This window comes from Balaenoptera borealis, assembly GCF_965194805.1.
Source record: "Balaenoptera borealis genome assembly, chromosome: X".
NCBI lineage: Eukaryota > Metazoa > Chordata > Mammalia > Artiodactyla > Balaenopteridae > Balaenoptera > Balaenoptera borealis.
The window spans coordinates 65,404,306-65,414,476 of NC_138881.1; positions in this window are offsets into that span (position 1 = coordinate 65,404,306).

Consider the following 10,171-nt stretch of genomic DNA (forward strand, 5'->3'; position numbering starts at 1 on the left):
GGGTTTGTTTTCATAGGTCCTTTTCTTCTCTTGTGTTTTCCACTTAGAGAAGTTCCTTTAACATTTGTTGTAGAGCTGTTCTGGTGGTGCTGAATTCTCTTACCTTTTGCTTGTCTGTAAAGCTTTTGATTTTTCCATCGAATCTGAATGAGATCCTTGCCAGGTAGAGTAATCTTGGTTGTAGGTTCTTCCCTTTCATCACCTTAAGTATATCATGCCACTCCCTTCTGGCTTGTAGAGTTTCTGCTGAGAAATCAGCTGTTAACCTTGTGGGAGTTCCCTTGTATATTATTTTTCATTTTTCCCTTGCTGCTTTCAATAATTTTTCTTTGTCTTTAATTTTTGCCAATTTGATTACTATGTGTCTCGGCATGTTTCTCCTTGGGTTTATCCTGTATGGGACTCTCTGCGCTTCCTGGACTGGTGTGGCTATTTCCTTTCCCATGTTAGGGAACTTTTCGACTATAATCTCTTCAAATATTTTCTGTGGTCCTTTCTCTCTCTCTCCTCCTTCTGGTATCCCTATAATGCGAATGTTGTTGCATTTAATGTTGTCCCAGAGGTCTCTTATGCTGTCTTCATTTCTTTTCATTCTTTTTTCTTCATTCTGTTCAACAGCAGTGAATTCCACCACTCTGTCATCCAGGTCACTTATCCGTTCTTCTGCCTCAGTTATTCTTCTATTGATTCCTTCTAGTGTAGTTTTCATTTCAGTTATTGTATTGTTCATCTCTGTTTGTTTGTTCTTTAATTCTTCTAGGTCTTTGTTAAACATTTCTTGCATCTTCTCTATCTTTGCCTCCATTCTTTTTCTGAGGTCCTGGATCATCTTCACTACCATTATTCTTAATTCTTTTTCTGAAAGGTTGCCTATCTCCACTTCATTTAGTTGTTTTTCTGGGGTTTTATCTTGTTCCTTCATCTGGTACATAGCCCTCTGCCTTTTCGTCTTGTCTATTTTTCTGTGAATGTGGTTTTTGTTTCACAGGCCGCAGGATTGTAGTTCTTCCTGCTTCTGCTGTCTGCCCTCTGGTGGATGAGGCTATCTAAGAGGCTTGTGTAAGTTTCCTGATGGGAGGGACTGGTGGTGGGTAGAGCTGACTGTTGTTCTGGTGGGCAGAGCTCAGTAAAACTTTAATCCACTTGACTGCTGATGGGTGGGGCTGGGTTCCCTCCCTGTTGGTTGTTTGGCCTGAAGCAACCCAACACTGGAGCCTGCCTGGGCTCTTCATTGGGGCTAATGACAGACTCTGGGAGGGCTCACGTCAAGGAGTACTTCCCAGAACTTCTGCTGCCAGTGTCCTTGTCCCCATGGTGAAACAGAGCCACCCCACGCCTCTGCAGGAGACCCTCTAACAATAGCAGGTAGGTTTGGTTCAGTCTCCCCTGGGCTCACTGCTCCTTCTCCTGGCTCCCGATGTGCACACTACTTTGTGTGTGCCCTCCAAGAGTGGAGTCTCTGTTTCCCCCAGTCCTGCAATCAATTCCCACTAGGCTTCAAAGTCTGATTCTCTAGGAATTCCTCCTCCCATTGCTGGACCCCCAGATTGGGAAGCCTGACGTGGGGCTCAGAACCTTCACTTGAGTGGGTGGACATCTGTGGTATACGTGTTCTCCAGTCTGTGAGTCACCCACCCAGCAGTTATGGGATTTGATTTTACTGTGATTGTGCCCCTCCTACCATCTCACTGTGGCTCCTGCTTTGTCTTTGGATGTGGGGTATCTTTTTTAGTGAGTTCCAGTGTCTTCCTGTCCATGATTGTCCAGCAGCTAGCTGTGATTCTGGTGTTCTCACAAGAGTAAGTGAGAGCATGCCCTTGTACTCCACCATCTTGGTTCCTCCGGATTTATTGCCCATGGATTTTTTTTTTTTTTTTACATCTTTATTGAAGTATAATTGCCTTACAATGGTGTGTTAGCTTCTGCTTTATAACAAAGTGAATCAGTTATACATATACAATATGTTCCCATATCTCTTCCCTCTTGCATCTCCCTCCCTCCCACCCATGGATTTTTAAGTGCTTCTTTCTCCACCTTTTCAGGCGATCCATTCTTATTTCTTTCCATTGTCAGTGGGTTTATTTAATGAAGTCCCTATCATTTCAATTAGTTCTTTCTAATCTTTTGTAGCTTTGAAAACACACCAATCATGCTAGTTTTAACAGAGTTTAAGGTTAAATTTAACAAACATGAGTGAAAGCCTGCTTATTTTATTTTATTGAGAGGGTTTGTATGTTGAGAAGGGAAAAAAATCTCCTATGGCACAAAGTATATGGGTTTCAGTTTATGAATTTTATGACATCTCTTTTGGCTATGCAGGCCTATTTTGCTTCCTTCCTGCCTCTGTCAGCGGTGTTTGGATAGCTGAGGTCACCAGATATTTGTGTTCTGGATTAGCAAAGTGTGACTAGTTGTTTATGACACTTAAAATTTCTTGGAACATAAATATTGCCAGCTTAAAATTTATACATATATATTTATATAATATATAAGATATATATAAATATATATATAACTGCATATATAATTAAATATCCAAAAGCATTATTGTTTCATTAAGAAACAATATATTTAAAACTGCTTTATTGCACTTCAGGCAGTTATTTTCTATTTCCTATAATGAGTTTTTTAAAATTTATTTTTACTTATTTATTTAGGCTGTGTTGGGTCTTAGTTGTGTCAATCAGGGATCTTCGCTGTGGCATGTGGGATCTTTTAGTTGTGGCATGCGGGCTCTTAGTTGTGGCATGTGGACTTCTTAGTTGTGGTATTCATGCAAGATCTAATTCCCCCACCAGGGATAGAACCTGGGCCTTCTGCATTGGGAAGCCGGCATCTTACCCATTGGACCACGAGGGAAGTCCCCTCTTATAATGTTTTTAAGAAAGCATCTGCTCATTCTGGGTTTTGCTCCCTTCCTCTTTAAGAGTACTTGGTAGAAATTCCCTTATGTATTTGAAGTCTTATTTGAGATACATGAATACTTTATTTGAAGTTGGTCTATTGTTATCATGAGTAATGTATATTATCCAAAAGATTTGGAGATGCACAGAAAACAGAATGGCTTACCAACTCTCTTGAAGTTATCATAATTCTCCAGAAAACGCCAATTTATTCCTACTTCTAGAGGACAGGATATATGCAGTCACCTTTATCCAGTATTTATGGAGTCAGGCAAATAGCCCATCCCATCCCTATATTTCCTGTTCTCAAAAATACTGTAATGCAGGAGTTCTAAAAATGGCAAGCATGAGTCTATAGCTGTAAATGATTGATAATAATTAGGTTCTAGTAGTACTTCTGCTCTTTCTTAACTGTGTGATATTGAGCAAGACATTTTACCACTCTGAAGCTGTTTCTTCATCTTCAATATGGTGTTAATAATCTTTGTTCCTTCTGCTTTGCAATACTCTTGCAAAGATTCAATAAGAAATATAAACAAAAATTATTTTTAAATTATAATGATTATTTAAACATAAGGCCACAGAGAGAGGTAGTATTAAGAAAGGAATCAGGGAAGGGAGATAAAGTGTCCCTCTTAACCCATAAAAACACAGAGAATATTATTAAAGATTTTAAGCAACCTATCAGTAATATAGAAAATGTGAAAGTTAGAAGTATTGCCCAGGGTCAAGGCAATATTGGCTGAGGACTGGAGAGTAACAGAAGGAACCATTTACCTTGTCCCCAACCATGAATTAATTAGGTCCAGCCTTTTGGAGGAGAGAGTTATGATTGGAGTTAAGGATCTCTGAAGAAATTAAATATAAGAGACTGACCATAGCCTTAGGGAAGCAATGACGATACAATAGGGCATAGTATCTCCTATGAATAAATTCTGTAGATGGAAGACAAGGTCTCCAGAACTTTGGGAAGAAATTGATTTGAAACAAATCTAGAGGGACCTACAGTTGTAAAGGGGAGAGCTGAGGGAAGGAATAAGTTACCTAGCAACATTTTTTGGACATGAATACATTTGTTGGGGACATTTAAATATTCAAAGTACTTCTTTCATTCAATGCAGTTCTACAATCCCTAGTCTGGTTAAACATATTGGATAATCAAATCTGCATAAATATGAAATATGCAAAAACTCAAAGTCTCCTTAAAAAACATTGAACATACACACTTCTGCCTTTGCTCACACTGTTTCCTTGCCATGTATGCCTTTGCTTCTCCTCTCTGTCAAATTCTTCCAATTATTTAAGATGCAGCTTAAATCCTACCTTACTGTAAAACTACATCTCTGTTTCTTTCCCTGAAATGAAGGCATATGACAACAGCTACATCAAGGAATGGTATTGGAGTGGGGGGAAGAAAAGGTTTAAACTTTCTCTTTCCATCAGGTTCTACTCCTCTATTCTATAACATTGACAAATAGCATTTTCTGAATCCTGCAAATGCAGAATCAATTTGACTGTCCTGAGAAACTCCCTTTCACTCTCTGATTCTTTCCACCTGGATTGCCACTCTTGAACTCTAGTTATACAGAGGCAATCTCTAAGCATCCTTTCTAACTTAGATTCTATGCCAAGTATGCTAAATACAATAGGTATGGTCCAGCCAGTTGGTGCTTCAGGGGCACAAAGGAAAGAGACATCACTGAGTGTGATAAGAATAGGGATACATTCCTGAATCAGGCGGGATCTAAAGTAAAGGATGATGGGATTTTAATAGGCTGAATAGTAGAGAGTGTCTTCTGGGAAGAGGGGTCAGGAGGCAGAGAGTTGGAAAATCCTGAGAGGAAGTGAAAAAAATAATTTATCTGGAGTGGAGAAATGGATGGAGATGGTCTGGGTAAAGAAACCTGGGGCTAGACTAGATGCCAGGTCAAGAACTCTGGGTTTTTCTGCCATTGGCAGTGGATGCCAAAGGAGATATGCTGAAGTAGGTCACTAAGAGGTGATACTAAATACAGTTTGAGACCTATATGCAACTGTAAGCTACCAATAACCAACAAAAAAGGTTAAATTTTCCTTGCATACCCACTCACATCCTTGTCCTAGACTATATATGGTCCTTTTGTAGCCTTCTCCGCCCTCCCATAGCTGTTCTTCCATTAACCTAGTTTCACAAATGTTGAGCCCTAGTTTGTGATCAAGGCAGTAACTTATCATTGGCCTCCAGGTGGGACAAACCCATAGAAGTACAATGAAAATCTAATTGGGATGCCACCACTGACCAAAGGAGAAGAATGACCCAAAGGAGATAGAGTGACTCAAGAATGGCAAGCTAGAGCTGGAGCTGAAGTTGAAGCAAGAGCAAGAACAGGTTCCTGTCTATAGGAAACACAAAAAGTGGTTCTATAAACAACTTGGATAGAATTCATACAAGTCTGACTTTATCAACACTTTATTGAATTCATTGGAATAAAATAAAGAAATGATAATATAAAAAAAAGAAGGAAAATGTAATTAATCTTGTGAAATATTATATTTATTCAGCACCCATTCCTTCACACCTCCACTTCCCTGCTGAGGAAAGAAGGCATAAGTTATCCTTTGTTAACAGCAACAACCACACCACGAAAGTTGAAAGTAATCAACCTTTCAGAAACATTTTTTAATGTTTTAACATTTAATGAATAGCTTACAAACACATTTTACAGAGGCTACAAAAGTCAGAGTCTACTGTAATATGGTTACCTAGTTAACCAAGAACCAACCAGACTGTGACCCCATTTGTATTTAGCAATTCAACTGATCTGCCAAGATTCAGTGACTATAGTGGCAGATATTCATTATACATGTACATCAAATTATCATTTTGTATACTTTAAATATATATAACTGTATTTGTTAATTATTCTTCAATAAAGTTTGGGAGAAAAAAGAATTCCTTTTCAGGTCCTTAGATCCTAGCAGTTGTCATGGTAATTAAAGGGAGAATAATAAGTGCATAAACCTCATAACACTTATTGATGTCAACTTTATAGAGACTAGCCTTTTGGACATCTAACTAAAGATAAAGATGAAGAGAACAGGACTGGAAATCAGGATATCTGGATCTCAGTCCCCATTCTAACACTACTTACTGTGGGATCACTTACTATAGGACTCTGGAAATATGTAATAACTGGTCCTGATTCAGGAACATATATAACCTTGGTCATTTGCAAATAATCTCTGGGTTAGATGACTATTTCCATGGAAATCAGAACTTACTCTCATTTAAATCTCTGATTCTACTACCAGTAACTATGTCTTCATGCCTTGGTTTGACTCAGTTTACAAATTTGATATTTAACTAACATGCAAAATTTGACTCAGGGTGGCCAAAGGCAGAGAGCTAGCATGAGTCAGGTTTAAAAACAAGAATAAAAAAGAAAGAAAGAAAGAAAGAAAGAAAGGAAGGAAGAAAAAAGAAAGAAAGAAAGAAAGAAAAGAAAGAAAGAAAGAGAGAAAGAAAGAGAGAAAAGAAAAGAAAGAAGAAAGAAAGAAAAAAGAAAAAGAAGAAAGAAAAAAGAAAGAAAAAGAAAGAGAAAGAAAGAAAAAGAAAGAAAGAAAGAAAGAAAGAAAGAAAGAAAGAAAGAAAGAGAAAGACATCACTTGGGAAGAAGATAAATAATAAAGTTGTAGAAAGCAACCAATTCACCAGTGCTCCCTAACTTTGAGCCAGTGAGAACTCAGATTGTTTTCAGTCTTTCAGGTCTGGGTTCTGTTCTGTTTCTGTTTTCTCTCTGACCCTGAGTCTGTTACTGATAAACATGTACTGGTGGCTGGATTTACTGATAATTATGAAATAAATTTTTGCTGTTGTAGAGGAAAGAGCACTGGCTTGGCAGTTAGGGCACCCAAGTTCTAGTCTGCACTCTTCTGCTCATTTACTGTAACCTCACACAAATTATTAGCCTTTTTTGGGACTCAATTTCTTCTTCTGCCAAATGAGAGGGTTGGATTTTATGATATTTGAGGTCCTTTCTAGTTCTGCCATGCAGTGGCTCTAAGAAGGAATATCAGACTTTCTGAGAAAAGTCCAGGGACACTGATGCAAGTGTGTGGGGCATGGGGGAAGAGTAAGGCACAAAGTGTCTGGGGTAGATAAGTGAAGGATACAGGAGGTTACAATTTCAAAGAAGCAAAGATTAAAAGATGGTATGCTTTATGGCTGCTGATACTACATCCAGGCTCCTTCATTTATCCTTCACTTATCTGGACACATGGACAATGCAAAGCAGTACCATAGTCAGGGGACAGCTAGTAAGATGTGAACAGGCACCAGACACAAGTCCAGTTAAAATGGGAAGTAGGAAATATTTATCCTCTTCCTTTGCTCTTTCCAGAAAGTTCTATTAAAATTGGCTTCAGAACATTAATGCAAAAGGCTGGTTGCAAAACAATGTGCACATTACAATTTCATTTTTGTTTGAATAAGTAAGGGAAAGAAAACACACCAGAGTCATAATAGTGGTTATCTATAATTTTCTTTTCTTTTCTGTGCTTTTATGCATTTTCTAAATTGTTTTACTATAACCTTCTTAATGGACTCCTCACTACACTCTTAATCCCTAGAACCCATCCTTCATTGAGACCTCAGAATGACTTTTTCTAAATATATGAATCAGGTCATGTAAAACTGTTGCTTAGAAGCCACCAGTGGATTCCTATCATATGTGTAACACAAACCAAGCTCTTCACTATAGTCAAAAGACTCTTCATGATTTGGCTTTTGACTTCTTCTAGGAACTAATTTCCTATCACTTTCTCTTCCTGGCCTATACTATTTCAGCTCTTCTTTGAACTCTTGAAGCTGACTCCCACCTCAAGGCCCTTGGCTGTAATGCTCTTCTAGCAAATGTTCACACACTTAATTTATTTTTATTCTCATTCTCAGTTTCAAAGTGACTAAAACACAGAGGCCTCCCTTGACCCCCACGTTTAAATTAATCTCCCTTGTTACACTCCTTCACAGCACACTGTACTCCTCCTATATAAATATTTTCATAATTTGTAATTACAATTGAATATAAGTATATTTTATTCCTCTATCCCCCACTAATCTCTAAGCCCTTTGAGGGTAAGGCCCATGTCTCTCTTGCTCACTACTGTATCTCTAGTGTCTAGCACTATACATGGAACATATTAGGTGCTCAATAACTTTTGTCGAATGAATGACTCAATCAATCGATGTGTATTATTATATTTGTAAGTAAAAAGAAAAATGGAGGGCAAAAGTGTGGTAAAGATTTAATTTCTACAGTACATGCTTGGTGGTTTGTGTCCCCAGTATAAAGGACAAGACCATTTCTGACAAGGAACTGGATCCAGAGGTACACAGATGGTTAAAGAAGATCCTACAAGGATTTTCTTGGTGGCCTTAACCCAAACATCAGTGCCCATAATGGCTCTGTAAAAAATTAATAAACAGAAACCTCAAATCAATTTGGGAGACCAGAGGGTAAACTCTCCTACCCTGACATCTCAGGCAGAGCCAAACAGGAAGAAGAAAGACTCCTTTTCTGGCAATGGCTGAGCCAATGAAAAGCCATAGATGTTTTGTTTATTATAGCCCTCCCAACTTCCTTTTCTTCCCTATGAAAGCATTCTGCTTCCTTTGTTGTGCAGAGATTTGCAAGGGGCTTGCCATATTTGCAGACCCCAAATTGCAATTATCTGCTGATCCTGAATAAACCCATCTTTGCTGGAGAAATAACTGGCAATCTACTTGTTTCAAGTCAACAGCTGTAAGGCAAGAGGTGTCACAGGGTCAAGTTACTGGCTATAGTAACCTATGGGACAATGGTGGCTTGCATGTTTTGGGGTGAGTAACCCAAGGCCATTCCCTTTTTTTCATATACAAAAAGGAAAAAGGAATCTGATAATTGGGATGCCCAAGGGCAAGTGTGTCCCTCAAATTCTCCTTTAAGACCTTGAAGGTTACGTCATCCAATTCTCCCCATAAAATTGTGTCGGGTTGTTATTGTGGAGTAAAATATATAGATGTTCGGCCATAAAAGAGAAATTTGGAATACAATTTTGGTATTCATCAACTAGCCCAAGAAAACCTAGCAGTTGGTGCTTAGTTTTGCATTTTGGGAAGCTTAGGACATGATGAAGTCTATCTGGATCTAGGTGTTGCCTTTGTTCTGATACCAGATACCCTAAATATCAAACCTAGGTTTGGGTAAACTGTGATTTTTTTTTGGCAAACTTATGTCCCTTTAAGGCTATAAGCTATAGCAAGTGGACTCCGCCTTTCTGTGAGAAGGCTTGAGAAGAAGAGCAAAGAAGCAAATCATTCACATATTGCAACAAAGTAAAACCTCTGGAGAACTTTATGTCATCCAGATAAGCCTTCAGGGTTTGCAAGAAATAAGAAGCACCCTCAGTATAACCCTGAGGCATTACTGTCCTGGTGAATTGTTTTTCTTCCCGAGTGAAGGCAAAATGGTATTGGCTAGCTTTATCAACTGAAATACTAAAGAATGCATGGTACATATCAATTACAGTAAAGAATTTGCTTCTGGTTGGAATGGATGTTAATAACCTATGAGGTTAGGAATGACAGAGTGTCGATGGATAACAATGTTGTGTATTGCTTAGAGGTCCTGAGCAAACCTCCACACTCAGTCCTTAGGTTTTCTCACCAGTACAATGGGAATGCTACAGGGGCTAGCTAGTAAAAGGGATAATGAGGCCTTGAGCCTTGTAATCTTCTATTATGGGCTTTATGTCTTGAAGGACTTCCTTACTTATAGGATATTAATTAATTCTGGGAAAAGGTTTTAAGGGATCTATCTGAATTTTGATGGGAGTTGTGCTGTGAATTTTGCCAACATCAGTTGGAGATTTTGTCCATAAGGAAAATGGTAGCTGATTCAATAGGGACAAATGATCAGTGTTTCCAGAATCTGCTCTAGTACCAACAGAGCTGGAACAAATACAATATGTCAAAGGGTTATTTAATTCACCTAGTTGGTTACTTTGATGACTACTGTACAATTTTAGAAATATTCCTCTCTTTTGGGAGAAAGAAATTCTGGCATGGTAATTCTCTAAGAAGTCTCAGCGTAATAAACGGACAGAGGTGGAGGAACTAAGGAGAAAATGGTGTGTATCTCTCAAAGGGCCTAAACAAAAGGGAATAAGTTCAGAGACAGGAAACTCTTGATGTTTAGTACAGATCCCCACTATTTGAACTGTCTTAGTATTCCAAGACAGGGGCTGTTTTA